Source organism: Falco naumanni, chromosome 6, assembly GCF_017639655.2.
Source record: "Falco naumanni isolate bFalNau1 chromosome 6, bFalNau1.pat, whole genome shotgun sequence".
Classification (NCBI taxonomy): Eukaryota; Metazoa; Chordata; class Aves; order Falconiformes; family Falconidae; genus Falco; species Falco naumanni.
Window position 1 is genome coordinate 11545901 of NC_054059.1, and position 6977 is coordinate 11552877.

The window sequence follows — 6977 nt, forward strand, 5'->3', positions numbered from 1 at the left end:
CAGCTGGTTCGGTCCTTTAGCACAATGTACTGATTAGCCTAAAAGGAGATATGCTTTGCCCTCCTCAAAGAATTATACCTCTATTAATCTGAATCCTGACATCCCATCACTAACATCTAATCCTCCCCATTTTACACTCCCAATCTCAAAATCCTCCTAGAGACACTGTTTTATCCTAGATAAAGAGGCCCCTTAAATGGCTGGCTAAAAGGCTCTTTTCTGAATAAGATGGACAGTCCTTTCCATCTTAAGAACACATTTTCCACCTTTGAATGCGAGCCCTCCCTGTGTTGGGAAACAAAGGGAATCAGAAACCGATTGTTCGCAGTACTAGTATCTTCTTGCCTGACTGTTTGCATATAACCATATAATGCCATGGACAAGATAAGCTAAATAACAGCTTATCGAATCATATAATTATTTAGGTTAGAAAAGATCTTTAAGATCATCAAGACCAAGTGTTAACCCAGGACTGCCAAGTCCATCACTAAACCATGTCCCTACGCCTTGCATCTACACATTTTTAAAACGCTTCCAGGGATGATGATTCCACCACGTACCAACGCTTGAAATTACGTATATAGGAAGAGATAACAAGAATATAAAAGAGTATAATGTATCTATTTAGAAAATCAACACTGGGCTTCTTACTACAGGTTAGTCATTTTAATGTTAAAATTGTACCAGCTCGCGAGTTGCATTACGTTTAATACTGCTTGTGGGTTTGCTATTTCCATCCATCTTTCTCCACTGCACAGTACCACCCATTTCTCTATACATGCCCTGTTCATTCAGAGGGAATGGAAAATGTGATGGATTGTATTTCAACCAGCAGCCATTGACTTGCAGCAACTCCAGTGATTTTAATACTGTACAGTAAATGCAGATTTCTTGTTGGAGTGTAACTGGTTGGTAGTTCTGCCTACCTGGGAAATACTCTGGCAGCGACTCTGAAAGTCTCTCTTGCCTTCACTGCATTTGCTGTTGGATGCTGTAGCACTTGAGGTAACCATTCATAGTTATCCTACCTTCTTTAAGTGATTCACTTATGAGATTTTTCTATGCCCCAACTGCAATCACATATAATAATACTGTTTTAGTCACCTTTAGTAATCAAATGCATTTAAGCTTTCCCAGTAGAACTATAATATATTGCATTTTTAAATACAAGAGGATATTCTATTCAATGTGTGATTTCTCATTCTTCTCTTTATAAAGATTATTTCTGCTTAATACAGAATAAAAGAAAAGAAAGGACAAAACATTACTGACAACATAATCAAGCCCAGAATCGTATCAATAACAGGCTTATGCCAGTATTGAGATGTCTTTATTCTCTGATGTTTTTGAAGTGTATCATCCTCAGCACTGTTGACAATATATTGATACCTTTACAGTTTCATGTGCGGTCCAATGTTCCTTTGTTAGGAAATAATTTTTTTGTTATATTTATCTCTCTCCATAGCTACAGTGTGTGCTTATTTGATTTAGAGCTTTGCCGGTTGGTTGGGAGTGCCAACACTGCCTTCTGACAGAAGAAATACAGCTCTGGGGACATTTACTGGTATGTTTTTAAATAACTTCACCTTTTCTTTTACAATTTTGCTTTCTGTCAGACTTCCTCCTAATAACTTTTAGTTTCAGAGAAGTGCAACCAGCACTTACATGTCCAGTAGGACATCTGCTCTGTTTGCACAAATATTCTCAAGCAGTTGTGATGAGATCTAGTCCAAATTTTTCTAATAACAGTCAGCTCTGATTTGGGAAAATAGTAAACGTAATAGGAAAGTAACAATTTAATCAGCAAAGACATGAAATTATAAGGTAAGAATATCTTCTTTCAGAGCTAACAGGTAGTTTATTATGGCATGGTTGAAATGTTATCACCTTATTATAATATTAGTGTATATGAATGCAAAAAAAGACGGAAAACATGAAATCTTTGACCTTATCAACATTACATTTTTCTCTTTTTTTCTGCCTTTGATATCAGTGCTGTATATCTAACGTATTTTTTCAGAGATTTCTATGCAGAAATTTTGAAATTTCAAAGCCATGCTTCGATTTGGGATGAAAGAAAACATTGAAAATGAGTATTTCCTGAGAAATACTGATTCTGAGTTTTGACAAGCTCTAGCAAACTTGAAAATCACTGACTTTTTAACTCAGGGATCAGTTAATCTGTTTCTCTTGGGAGAAGACTCAACAAAATGGCACTAACATGTGGCCTATACTCTACCTTTATTAGAAATCTATCTATAATTGAAATCTCTCAAGATCATTCAGTTTTTCCTTTCACGCCTTGTTAGCTGGTCCTCCAGAGCCATCCAAGTAGTCCTCTGCTCCAGGTCTGGTGTTTTTTTATCAAAGCATCACAAAAGAATTCAATTTCTGGGACAATAAATCTAACATGAGAATTGCTACTTTTTTGAATTGAGCACTATACATCTCCTTTTTTAAATCCATTCCGCCCAGCTTTAAAATTTTGTAACATATTTGTATGATTACATGGCTGTGGATGGATGCACTCTCCTAGAACAGAGACAAATTGAATATGCGCTTGCCTGCTATGGGACAGCTATACCCCATGCTTTTTCACCAATGTTCATACTCTTTCTAAGTTTCTTTTCTGAGAAAATGCTAGAAGAGAAAAATATTAGGAAGATCTTAATTGCTAGAAACACTTGATACAGGCTCCTGTTGGATTCATGTAAGTGACCACAGTACATGTGGAAGCCAGCCTCATCTACTGCATGCTGTCTGCTTTTATGTCTTTGGGAGTTATTTCTACCTGAAGAATGCATTCCTAGAGTACATTTTCAGAGGCCCTTATCCTGCACAACTGGGTACAGCTTTCTACCCAGCCCTTTTCAGAGAAAAACACAAAACAGATTTGACAAAACCAGTCCTGCAGAAATCCATGAGTTTTGCCATCTCTCCAGCTTGATTAAAAATGAAAATTATGAAAAAAATGGAACGCTATCACTTCAAATAAAAATTACATTTCTTTCCTACAGCTTCAATTTAACTTTTAAGCCAGAATTTCTAAAATGCTCAAATACACAAACAATATTTTATGCCAGGTCAAATGAAGCATTTAATCTGATCCAAGACTTTTTTTGGACTTCTCAATTTGCCAGATCTTTGTGGCCCAACTGAAATGATTTTATTTATTTTCTTGAATTGACAGCAAACAAACAGAAGTGAACATTCACATAGCTTTAGTTGAAAATGATCTTAAAACAGAGAGTTTGGTCATGAGAGTGAATGACCTCCAGTTCCAGATATATTCCTTCTTGGCTATCTTCCCCAAAAGATTTGATTTTGCCTTCCCAGCCCAAGTTTTACTTCCCTTGTGTTTATTATTTGATAAAGTGCCAGCAAACGTACTTGTAAGAGATCAGCAATACACCAAAGATTATTTTCTTGCTGTGTTAGTTGGATTCTTAAGCTGCTTGTGGTTTTTTTGATGTGGAAGTAGATTTTATTCTACTGTCTGTCTGGGATATATCACTGCTACAACTCGAGTGCCAGAAGTTGTATGCACAGACGAGGCTGAAGTATAATTATCACTGTAGGTATAAGGAGTTTTATCTGATGCTCTCCCACTGATTAGGCTTATTATTTGTGGGCACAAATCTAACCAAATTAATTGCTGAGGTAATAATCCAACATTACTCTATGCAACACGCACTTAACTTATCTGCAGAACTTTCATTTTAAGGGTAAAATTCACATATTAAACACATTTGCCTTGACAGGCTCCCTGATAAGTAGAAGATACCTAGAGGCACAGCAGTACTTGTGCAGATGCCAGAACTGAAGCCCTGGCAGGGCACGGCGCAGTGAAGCGGGGCAGGTTTGTGTCGGCTCCGGGAGCGGAGCTGAGGCCTTTCTGCAGTCGACAAGTCCATTAATCTCTGCTGAGGCTCAGAAGCCCTCAGCTCACGCTGCTTTCCCAAACAATGGTTTACTTCGAGCTGTTGTAGGTTTCTGACAGAGTATTTAGGATGCGGTGATTGGAAGATAGGTTTTCTATTCCCTTGTAAGGCGAGGCTGAGGGAGATAAATGGAACTGACTGTAGAACAATAATCTTCACTCCTCCGGCCTTTAGGAGGAGGGGGGACAGGTTTGCTCACCTCATCTACACTTCCCTCTTTAACCTCCCTGTCTAATTGTGAAAAGCTGCAGTATGTCAAAAGCCACAGGTGCCAGCGCAGGCAGCAGCTCAGGTATTATGTTGAAGGAACGTTACCGTAGCTTTTTAGCCAATTAACATGGCTGTAGGAGGGGACCATCTGGAACAAATCTGCAAAGCAAACCATTCACAGAAACCCAGCAGGCAGCTTTACAGATTGTTGTATGGTCCCTCATTAGAAAATAAACATGTCTCTTCCAGCTCAAACACAAAGCAAAACAGTATTAAACCAGATCTCTGATAGTTAATACAACCGTCTCTATTAAATGACACATTTGTAAGAGTTGTATGAATCACTGCAAGGAAAAAGTTGCGAAAACTCTAGTGACTGCAGTTACGTGTTGGCACAGCCAAAAATCCTGCTCCTGAGTTGATGTAGAAATGTATTTTTCTCTTGGTTTGTGGTTGCAAAAGCCTCCTTTGATAACATCGCTAATATCAGCTAATGATTCAGTATGCAGAGAAGGAGCAAATCATGCATCAGCAAACTGGAATAAACCAGTCAGCTTTAGCCTGCTTCTGGAACTTCGTACTTTGCTGTGTTTATATTTTTCTCCATTAGATACTCGCAGCAGGAGCCGTAAAATTCGTCATCACTCGATTTATTCCTGCCAAGGGTTTGCTGAGCACACTAGGCTATAGCATAGAAATGTTGGACCAGGCTAGTATTGATATTTCAAGGATTAACCATCCACCCTCTTCCTCCTTAAGGCCATTTCTGTGTTCAGAGGATGTCATGGGTTGTACATTCAGAACTGTTACGAGGGACAAAGTCCGTCTCTGAAGCTGCAGCAGCAGCAAACGTTGCAGTTTCCCACAGCAGACCCTGAGCAGCTCCGCTCTGCTGATGGTCACCCCTACAAGGACTGGTGTATGAGCTAGTGGAGCTCGCCACATCTCTGCCTGCCGGTGGGAGCAAACCCAGGACTTTGCACAGCTCCTCCACATTCAGGGTCCTGGGAGAGCCATGGCAAAGCACAGGGAATGTGTTTATCACTCAGCTGAGGAATCAGCGGCTGTAAGCATACCCACACAATCAACAAATATGTGGCTCATGGGAAATGCATATTTTATGTCAGAACAAATGTGATTTCTACAACCAATTTGCATAAGTATACAGGGAAACAGATTACTTGTCACAAAAGCACCTGCTATTAGAAACAGGGTATTTTCAGACTAATCACATTTTCCTGTTTTCTATACTAGAAAATCTTAGCAATTAGTGTAGTAACTGCAATAACGTAACTTGTTGAAGAACATTCAATCAAACTTCCATTTGCCAAGTATTGTTCAGATATGTACATAATGGGACTGGGTGTGAGTGTAGGATTAAATCTGATCACTTTTAGCTGGTTTAATGCCACCTGATCTTTCCTCCAGAAAAAGAAAAAGTGCTAATATGGCTAGGAAGCAAAATACCACATTTAGCATGGCTCTCCCTAATTAGTCCTGCCAAGAAACCATTGGATGGAGCAGAACAGCACACGTCTGCACCTAGCCTGCTCTGGACATTTAGTTCAGGTATCTTGATGCAGTGGCACATCGTGCTGTAGAGACACATACAGCATAATTACGCTTATCAGCCTGCCTACACCATAATTAATTAGGGAGATGTTCTGAAGACCAGAGCTTTTGGATATGTACAGTGATGACAATTAAAATGTTGGCATTTGCCAACAGTTACTTCACCCTCGGCACTACCTAACGAGCCACAGTCTGCTGTATACATGGAACTGAAATAACCATGGTAACTCTGGGTATAAAGTGACATTTTAATGATCACTACTGCCTATCCTCAGGCCATCGCTTGCAGAACTAAATGGCCCATCAAGAAGCATATGAATAAAGTGGCGTCCATACAAAGCATGAAAAATGTTAAGCACTTTTAGGGAATAAAGCCATTTATATCTACCTCAGAAGATGAAAAGGAGAAACAAACACAATACAAAAGCCTGTATTATGAATAAATAATGAAATTACCACATCTTACTGCAGCAACTGCCACTGAAATATCAGTATATACCAACAGTGAGCACAAATTGGTATCTACGATACCAAAATTATTTCCTATTTTAAGCATAAGTGCCTCTTACTACATACTGACTTCATAAATGGCAGCAGCAGTATCAAAGGTCTTTCATGCTCCATCACGGCCAAACTGCAGTAGAAAACCTTTTTGTTATAAACCACAGCAATTCTTAAGCAAAGAAGGGGATGCAATACAGTACTTCGTTAACACTGTCATACAATCTAACCTGTTTTCAAAGAAAAAAGATGGTGGAATCCTTTTATTATTTTTGTACCATTCTGATGAAAAGTCTGGTTTCTTAGAGCATTCAGGAATTAGACTATTTTCTGCTTGGCGAGGAAGAGGATTTGAGTGTATATAAAAGCATTTGTAAAACTGTCTTGAATTTACAAGTTTCACTTACCAAAATGAAGAGACAACCAGAGGCAAGTTTTGTGTGTTCAGGTATAGTAGAAAACACGGACAAAATCAAGCAACCAAACACAAGGAGAAAACTGAAAAAGAAAGAATATTAATAATCGTTAATATTTTTCAGAACCCTGACCCAGTATCTATATTGATCCTACTGCACCAATGTTAACAGAAAGCTATCAATGAACAGTCTTCATTAATAGAAGGGAATTCAATCACTACTTAATTTAGTTCACTGAAGACATTAGAATAGCCTGTTACTAAATCCATGTGCTTCTGAGCAGCACTGGTAGAATTACTGGAAACAAACACAAGAAACAAGATTTTCTTTGAGAAAT

At 38.7% G+C, this 6977-nt stretch overlaps 1 protein-coding gene across 1 annotated transcript in view; it reads right to left on the minus strand.

Annotated features, from left to right (window-relative positions):
* KCNQ5 (potassium voltage-gated channel subfamily Q member 5) overlaps positions 1 to 6716 on the minus strand; it is a 91701-nt gene extending 84985 nt beyond the window's left edge. Inside the window, exon 1 of the mRNA XM_040599158.1 lies at positions 6632 to 6716. The gene's annotated coding sequence lies outside the window, so the exon portion shown is untranslated. The remainder of the gene's footprint in view (positions 1 to 6631) is intronic.
* Positions 6717 to 6977: the final 261 nt, after the last annotated feature.